Here is a 9,292-nt window from a genome sequence, read left to right as displayed (position 1 = left end):
TATCATACTCATTTGCGATAGTCCCGGTAGTATAGTCGGGTTCGTTCTCGACCCGCATTCGAGAATTGCTGGTTCGAGTCCCGGAAATGGTTGTGTGCGCTTATCACCTAATGCCCTTGTTCACCTACAAGTAGAGTTGGTCAGCTTTTGTGGGGTTGCCTCCTAGAGAGGGTCGGGAATTCGACCCGGGGGAGGGGGTACCTCGATATTAGCCTGACATGTATATGTATGTATGTGTTATATATATATATATATATATATATATATATATATATATATATATATATATATATATATATATATATATATATATATATATATATATATATATATATATATGTATATATATATATATATATATATATATATATATATATATATATATATATGTATATATATATGTATGTATATATATATATATATATATATATATATATATATGTATATATATATATATATACATACATATATATATACATATATATATATATATATATATATATATATATATATATATATATATATATATATATATATATATATATATATATATATTATTAAATATGACCGAAAAAGTAAGATTAATAATTCTAACACGAATTTTCTCAATCTTTCGTACATTTCGTTTCACTGTTGGAGGTAAATCAAAAATCAATTCTCCAAAATTCATTTTTATTTCTAGTCTGACGCGACACGAGCGCGTTTCGTAAAACTTATTACATTTTCAAAGACTTTAGTTCACAAATACACAACTGAATAGAACTTACGCATCTCCGATTTTATATCTACATTTGAGTGAGGTGGAAGGGGTGATGTGGCATTAACACAAGACAGAACAAGATGTGGTATTAATACGGTATTAATTTCATCAACACAAGACAGAACAAGAGTATTAATAGGGTATTAATTTCATCAACACAAGACAGAACACGAAACAATGGATATTGAATAGAAGGGTTTTTGTAGAAAGCCTATTGGTCCATATTTCTTGATGCTTCTATATTGGAGCGGAGTCTTGAGGTGGGTAGAATATAGTTGTGCAATAATTGGCTGTTGATTGCTGGTGTTGACTTCTTGATGTGTAGTGCCTCGCAAACGTCAAGCCGCCTGCTATCGCTGTATCTATCGAGGCGGCTTGACGTTTGCGAGGCACTACACATCAAGAAATCAACACCAGCAATCAACAGCCAATTATTGCACAACTATATTCTACCCACCTCAAGACTCCGCTCCAATATAGAAGCATCAAGAAATATGGACCAATAGGCTTTCTACAAAAACCCTTCTATTCAATATCCATTGTTTCGTGTTCTGTCTTGTGTTGATGAAATTAATACCCTATTAATACTCTTGTTCTGTCTTGTGTTGATGAAATTTATACCCTATTAATACCACATCTTGTTCTGTCTTGTGTTAATGCCACATCACCCCTTCCACCTCACTCAAATGTAGATATAAAATCGGAGATGCGTAAGTTCTATTCAGTTGTGTATTTGTGAACTAAAGTCTTTGAAAATGTAATAAGTTTTACGAAACGCACTCGTGTCGCGTCAGACTAGAAATAAAAATGAATTTTGGAGAATTGATTTTTGATTTACCTCCAACAGTGAAACGAAATGTACGAAAGATTGAGAAAATTCGTGTTAGAATTATTAATCTTACTTTTTCGGTCATATTTAATAATATATGTCTACAGGAAAGACTGCTACCAAAATATACTAATATATATATATATATATATATATATATATATATATATATATATATATATATATATATATATATATATATATATATATATATATATATATATATATATATATATATATATTCAGGCTACCTTGTCCCCCGACACAATGAATTAAATTATGAATTAGTTATAAGGTGCAGCAATGCCAATATTATTTACCATCCTTATTTGTCCCCATGATCATATCATCTCTGTCATCAACCTCACTATTCATCATGGCTATTGATATCGCTCATACTTTGATGATAGGCATGTTTATTGTTGTGAATAAAAAAAATCTAAACATTTCATACAGTACTTTATTTACAATGATTGTTACAAGGCAGACTTGCATTATTTGTACGTTGTAATGTTATTAATTCTTGTTACCAAAAATGGCTATTTGATTGTGCATCCCGTACTTATCCTGTGTACACTGCTCTGGGGTACACTAACCTAGCGTACATTACCCTGGGGTACTCTAACATAAAAGTACACAACAATGGAGTACACTACTCTGGGACTACACTACCTTTAGTACACTACCCCTGAGGCACATCACCCATGTATATATTAACCTGTTTACTTTTGTAGTGTAAACCTATCTGCTGGTTGGTCAGAAAATTCTTCTTGTGGCCTTAACACTCTTGCTCGTCATAGACTTAAGCCACACACCGAGCTATACCACCTCTTATGGCCTAATATCTAATATGGTGTTAATGTTTTGTCGTTAAATTTAGCATAAATCTGTACTTTAAGTAACTGTCTGTTCAAAGTTGGAGGCCATGACTCTTGGGGCCTTACCCATATCTGTAGAATAAATGGACTGGGAGAACGGGAAGGACATTGGCTGGTCAGGGTAGGCCTAAGTTTAAGTAATATAGCTTGTAACCCCATACCCCCGAGTGATTTTCATAGTCTGAAATGGAAAAAAAAGATGAATGTGGCATGTGTTCTCCGTAGAGTGTTGACGTTGCTTCTGCGTACCCACTTATTTTCATCATTTACTTTATTATACAGAAAATGCAAATGTCTATCTGTTCGAGGTTGGAGGGTAGAGGGTGAGAGTTGGGAGATGAAGATGAGTGGAGAGCGTGGGGAAAAATGGGGGAGATGGAAGGTATGAGAAAAGGAAAAGGAAGGAAAGAGGGGAGACAGAGATATAACTAGATAGGTAGCTAGATAGATAGCAAGATAAAGAGTTACAGAGAACTCTAGAAAGATAAATATATAGGTAGAGAGAAAGAGGGGAGACAGACCGGGGCAATGCTGGGCTACCCACCCTAGTACAGCTTTGTATATATATATATAGTTATCAACGAATGTAACATTATTACAAAACACGCAAGATCCAGTCACATAAACTTAAAAGTTAATTTCCTTGTTATTTTCATATAGTTATCCACTCACCTGTGCAAAGAAAATAAACAAAATCTACACCAGAGAAAATGTATTAATGGGAGACTAATGATTATTTTTTTCTATGCATGCCAATAGTCAACCCTACAACAGTTGCATAACTCCCTGGTACCTGAATTATATATACTACTAGGTAAACAGAGACATTAGGTAAAAGGAAATGTGCCTATCGATTTCTATCCCATGCGGGAATTGAACTCGGGATCCCCAATTGTGAACCGAGAATGAAGCCAATTTTTGTTATATTTTACATTCATACTGTTCCTGTCACACTAACACGCACACACACACTGATTTCCACTAGATACACTGGACACGTTACATTCTAGACAGACAAACAGAGCAGGTCAGCATACTCAGATGTGAAGAAATGGGCCAAAACAAATCGCCCTCATGGAATCGTGTTAAATTCTTATAAATTGTGAGCCCTATGTTATCTTACATTGGGACTCCTTGCTGCCTGAAGAGACAAGTTCGCATCAGTTGTGAGCCACATGTTATATTACACTAGACCGCTTAATGCCTGAAGAGGCAAATGAATATAGAATATGAAAAATGCAATTTTATTATACAAAAATGTTTAACTTTTACTCAAAATATTTTTACAGTAACACACTGTACATTACAAAAAAGTGCTAATTGAAATCAAATAAAGTCCCTGATTAATTCACATTTTTGGACCACCAGCTCCACCAGTACAATATGCCCCCCAGCTGCCCCATTTTACAGTTAATTATGTCCTCAAGTAGTTCCAGTACACAGTGTTTTTGTCCCCCCAATGGACTTTTTGGGGAATTTCTGTTCCCCAGCTGTTCCATTACAGTATTTCAAGTCCCATGTTTTCTTTCTCCATGGTTATTTACCTTCAGGGAACCACCAAGGGGCTCCCCTCAGAAACCCAGGATTGATAATGAAATGCCTCTTTCTAGTAGAGCCACAGTGCTACCTGGTTTCTTATGTCCCTCCCTACCAGAAACATCAGTAAGGTAACTGAACAGTTTCACATACAAGACTAAAAATTTGGTTAATTAAAACATGTACTGTAATGTTCAGCTCTACTTAATAATGCCTACATTTATAGGAGTCAAATCATTGTAGATTTGTAATTTTGGATATTATTTGATTTCCTGCATGTATGTCTTGTCTTAAAATCTTAAATTCTGAACAAGGTAGTTCAGCAGCTCAGTATATAAAACACAATGAAAACTTATATTTATTAAAAATAACTGAATTCATTCCAAACTTGCCCTTTATAAAAGAATTTAAAAGAAGTACAATTTTGGTTATATAGATTAACATTTTTAAACAATTCAATTTACAATTTAATTATCAATATTCAAAGAATTCATACACAAGACAAATAGTTTATAATACCGGTAATATCTTAATTTATATTTGCTAATGAGTGCCATTTTTGCTCTATATGGAAATTTTCAAATACAATCTCAACTAGTTTCACATAGTTTTTAAATCTCTTGATATAAAGATTCACTGCAGAGCATTGTTTACAAGATGAGTACAGTATTGCAAAACAGTTCTTGTCGGTCCTGAGATATCATTGTAACCAGTTACAATGGTTACTATTAAATATAGCAACTACTTTTTTTATATTTTAGTTTACTTTATAAAAATGCAACCAAAATGTGTTTGAAACTTCTTCAGATAGATAAAGTATAGTATTACAGTAAACATCAACTCTACTTCTAGGAAACAAAAAATTAGGTATGGTACAGTACTCAAACATATACTTTTTGTGGATACTCTACCTTTCGGTGGTGACTCTGAGGATCAATGTTCCTGCGGCCCAGTCTCTGAACAGGCCTCTTGGTTAGTGCTCTGGTCAGTCAGGCTGTTGACCATGGCTGCTCACATTCTGATGTATGAATCACAGCCTGGTTCATCAGATATCCTTTGGAGGTGTTGATCAAGTTCTCTCTTGAACACCATGAGAGGCCTGCCAGTTACCATACATGCCGCCGTATAAATCAACATGTGAAGATTTTACGAACATTGACATGAAAGATTTACATAAATAATAAAGCAAAGTAGTTAGAGTATAATGATGCTTACTCATATACTCTGATATTATTGAAGTTTTGGATAGTTTCATAAGCACTTAAAATTATGTCTTGTTCCAGATTAAAAATTATACCAGATTAATCATTAGTGCCCCACCTGACAGGATTGTGCCCTTCCCCTCATTTCGGGTACTAATGTAATGTACGTACTGTATTGTAAAACAGAGTATATGTTTAGGTACTGTATACACACTTTTCAAATACAGTATTTTATTTTAAGAAAGCATAAATAAAATTCTTAAAGGTAATCCTATGCACGCTCTCCTTGTTAAGTGTAGTGTGATGTGTAAACTTAGAAAACAATTTAGGTTGTTATTTGACAATTACAAGTATGAGCTATTGTAAATACAGTACTGAATCTACCAATATATCTTTGCTTAGATTTCAAATAAAAGGCATTTACCTTTAAAGTTATTAAAAATTGATGAAAACAAACTTAAGATAAATGAAAAAAAATTCTAATCAACATGCATACTAACATAGACATTTAGTTGCAGTGACTGTGACCATCTAATTTATTTTGTTATTAGACTTAACAATTTTATTATGTATTTTTACAATACAGTATTTGTCTACTGTATGTTGGTTTGACTAGTGAGTCAGCACATCTGCTTGTATAAAGCATGTTTTTCTCTGAATGTACTAAACATGGAACCAACTTTGGAGATTACAGTTTATCAATATTTCATATTTCTTGAAAGTAAATCAAAAGATTTATAATCACATATGAATCCTGAAGCACAGAGACTTACATTATCAGCTCATACACAAGGATTCCGAGGGTCATTTCCAAGACAGGATAGATAGTTGTGCACATTTTTTTTCACCTTTATTCACCTATCAGTAAATTGGTACCCAGGAGTTAAACAATTGCGGGTTGCATCCTGGGGATGGTCAGTAGATAGCCAAGGTATAGTACAATCGAGTTCATGTTCATGCACGAGAGTACAGTCTACGTGGTGTAGTGGTAAGACACTCGCCTGGCGTTCCGCGAGCGCTATGTCATGGGTTCGTATCCTGGCCAGGGAGGATTTACTGGGCGCAATTCCTTAACTGTAGCCTCTGTTTAACGCAACAGTAAAATGTGTACTTGGATGAAAAAACGATTCTTCGCGGCAGGGGATCGTATTCCAGGGACCTGCCCGAAACGCTACGCGTACTAGTGGCTGTACAAGAATGTAACAACTCTTGTATATATCTCAAAAAAAAAAAATGTTTGATTCACAATCTGGAATTTCGGGTTCGAATCCCAGGTGGTCGAGGGGGGGGGGGGGGTTGCATCCTGGGCAGAGTCAGTACAGTAGTTCGACCATGGGGGAGGGAACCTCGATATAAGCTTAACATGCATATGTACACTGGTTGCCTGTACCCTAACACAATGAAATATTATTATTATTTATTATTATTATTCACACGCCTAAGTACAGGCTTCCTCTCCCACGACAATGTAAACCATTACAGACATCCTGAAAATAACATTTCACAGTACTGTACAGTTAGTCTACTCTTGTAGACTTGTGACCTAGAAGAACTGCTTTGATTTTTGAAAGATAACAAAAATTCTCATTTACATATTAAAATCTAGATATCTTTCAGACTGTTATACTACTACTTCATTTGCAGTAAGTTGTGCAGTTGTTTGTTCATATTTAGATATCCTTCTAACCAATATACTGTATGTTCATGCTTGTGTCAAAGTGTTTTCTTTTAACTCAGTGTCAGACAAAACAAAAACTTACTGAAAAATATAACTTGGCTGAAAATAACAAATCATAACAATGTGCAAATAAAAAATAGTACAGTATTGAATGTATATGGAATACTCTTTTCTGGTGGGTGCCCAGTTGTTGCTCCCTGAGGTTATCTCTAACACCATCAAGCCTTAGCTCAACACACCAGGCTTAGGAGATTCATCACTCACCTACCAAAGTCCAGGACCAGAATTTGGTTCACCCTATGATGCCAGGGATGCAGATCAGAGATGATCCATAAAACTGTAGAACATCCACCAGAAAGCAGAGGTACATCAAAACAAACAAGTGCTTGAAAGAAATAAGGCATCACTAGACAAACCAGGAAAATTATTGTTTCTGCAGAGTAAATATTCTGTGATGTGCTTGACTGTCATTAGATGGTAACACAGATTACCTGTGATCTGAGCTTGGAGCATACATGGGATGGGGTTCTGAGAGTTTACCTACTGTGCAATGCCAACTTGCCTCCTGTCTGGTACTGCACACATAAAGCCCCACAATCCCATGGAAAAGAAGGGAACAAGTCAGTGATGGTAAGCTACTGGGGGTTCACCAGAAAATGCCATTTTATTACATTTCAAAGCAGCTGCAGCATGAGAGGCAGCTGCCCAAGACGGTGGCTTGGCCAAAATTAAAGTCTATCACTGACCATCGACATACTCCACCTAGAAAAGAACCCCTGGACCCAGCAGACTGCATGATGGAGGCAACAGGAATGGGCCTCAGGGGTTTTAGAACACTGAGGCTGTTACAGCTTCACTTAGCCAGTAACCAGGTTCTTTACTTATCAAACTGCATATGGGGCCCTAGTGACTCTTTTTTTTACTCGATCCAACCCTGAGTTATAGGTAAGTTATTAAGAACTGGCAGTAATAATCAATCTAAAGGAAAAGGGGGTAAACGACACTAAACAGAACCATCACCAGGTGTACTTCTTAAATATATATATACACATATGTACATAACATAACACTGCAGGTGTCACTTTCACACAGGACACTATAAAACTTCTGCCATCTTCTTTCCTGGTGAGGACACTTCTATCTTCTATTGTACACCACTCAAGGTTCCCTCCCTGAGTCTGTCATCTATGGTCTTCACCTTTCTCAGTAAATCCTATACAGTCCAATACAGTATCCTCACGGTGCCCAAAACACCACTTCTACTCTCCAGCAACAACCTGACAGAGGTCTCCAGCAACACACTGGCATGGGTCTCCAACGTAGTACAAAGATTGACATTCTAAGCAATTAGATAATAGAACTTTGTACTATTTGTACTGGAAAATTTGAAGCTAAAAAACAAACTTAAATATTCCTAGGCCCAGTATAGCACACCCATGTACTATATTAGGCCTCAGATATCATGTATTAGGGTTAGGAAGGTTAGATTAGGTTAGTATAGTTTGTCTTTGCAACATAAGTAGAAAATAGTTTTCCGGTTTGTCCAACTCAAGTGCCGATTTCTACTTTTAAATTTCATTGTACGTCGGTATGTATATATACAATGGTCCTCAGTGTTACTATAAGTACTACCAAAACAGGAGGATGGTCTGGATCACAGGTATCCTGTGCTGCCATATGACAGAGGTCAGGGCATCATTATTAAGATATTTACTCTGAAGAAATGATGGTCTACCTTATTTACCTAGAAATGCCTAAATTCCTTCGAGCAGTTGCTTATTTTGTTGCACATATGCTTTCTGATGAGTTTCTCCCCCTTGTTTTGTGGTTGATATCCGATCTTCTTACCTCGCAGAGTGAGCCAGATTTTGGTCTATGCTTCTGGAAGGCAACTGGTAGATTTTGGTGGCCCTGTTGTGTTGAGCTAAAGCTTGGCGGTACCAAATATAAGCGTGAGAAGCAACTGATGAATCCCTCCCAGAAAGAACATATAACAAGAGATGGTACAGCAAGAGACGGTGCTACTTAGTACACTAAGAAATAGTACAGCTCAGTACAATAGTACTAATACAAGGAATTATACATAATGATATTCTGTATACATAGATCAAAGTAAATATTTTTTGTATTGAAAAGTGACCTGTTGGTACATGATAAAAACATTAAACAGTATACACAATGAAAATGGATTGTAATACCAGCCTAAAGAAGATAATGAAATTATAATTATATTTATGTAACTTTTTCAGTATAAGAGTTAACTGAGAATAAATAACTCATTTAATCTGCTTCATTTTGATGTGCACTGCTGTTTGTTTATATAATTATAGCAACAAAAAGCTTCTTTAATAAGTACTGTGTATTACAGAATGTGGATTAATGAGAAGTAATGACAAGGAAGGCAATGAG

At 35.5% G+C, this 9,292-nt stretch overlaps 1 long non-coding RNA gene across 1 annotated transcript in view; it reads right to left on the bottom strand.

Annotated features, from left to right (window-relative positions):
- Nucleotides 1–2,029: 2,029 nt before the first annotated feature.
- LOC138367889 (uncharacterized) overlaps nt 2,030–9,292 on the bottom strand; it is a 9,942-nt gene continuing 2,679 nt past the window's right edge. The window contains exons 1-2 of the long non-coding RNA XR_011229448.1: nt 4,915–9,292; nt 2,030–2,648 (exon numbers count right to left, since the gene is read on the bottom strand). The exon at nt 4,915–9,292 is cut by the window's right edge and continues 2,679 nt beyond it. This is a non-coding gene — a long non-coding RNA (uncharacterized lncRNA). The remainder of the gene's footprint in view (nt 2,649–4,914) is intronic.

The sequence above is a fragment of the Procambarus clarkii genome, chromosome 23, assembly GCF_040958095.1.
Source record: "Procambarus clarkii isolate CNS0578487 chromosome 23, FALCON_Pclarkii_2.0, whole genome shotgun sequence".
Classification (NCBI taxonomy): Eukaryota; Metazoa; Arthropoda; class Malacostraca; order Decapoda; family Cambaridae; genus Procambarus; species Procambarus clarkii.
Note: the sequence above shows the minus strand (reverse complement) of the source record. Positions and strands in the feature narration are given on the sequence as shown.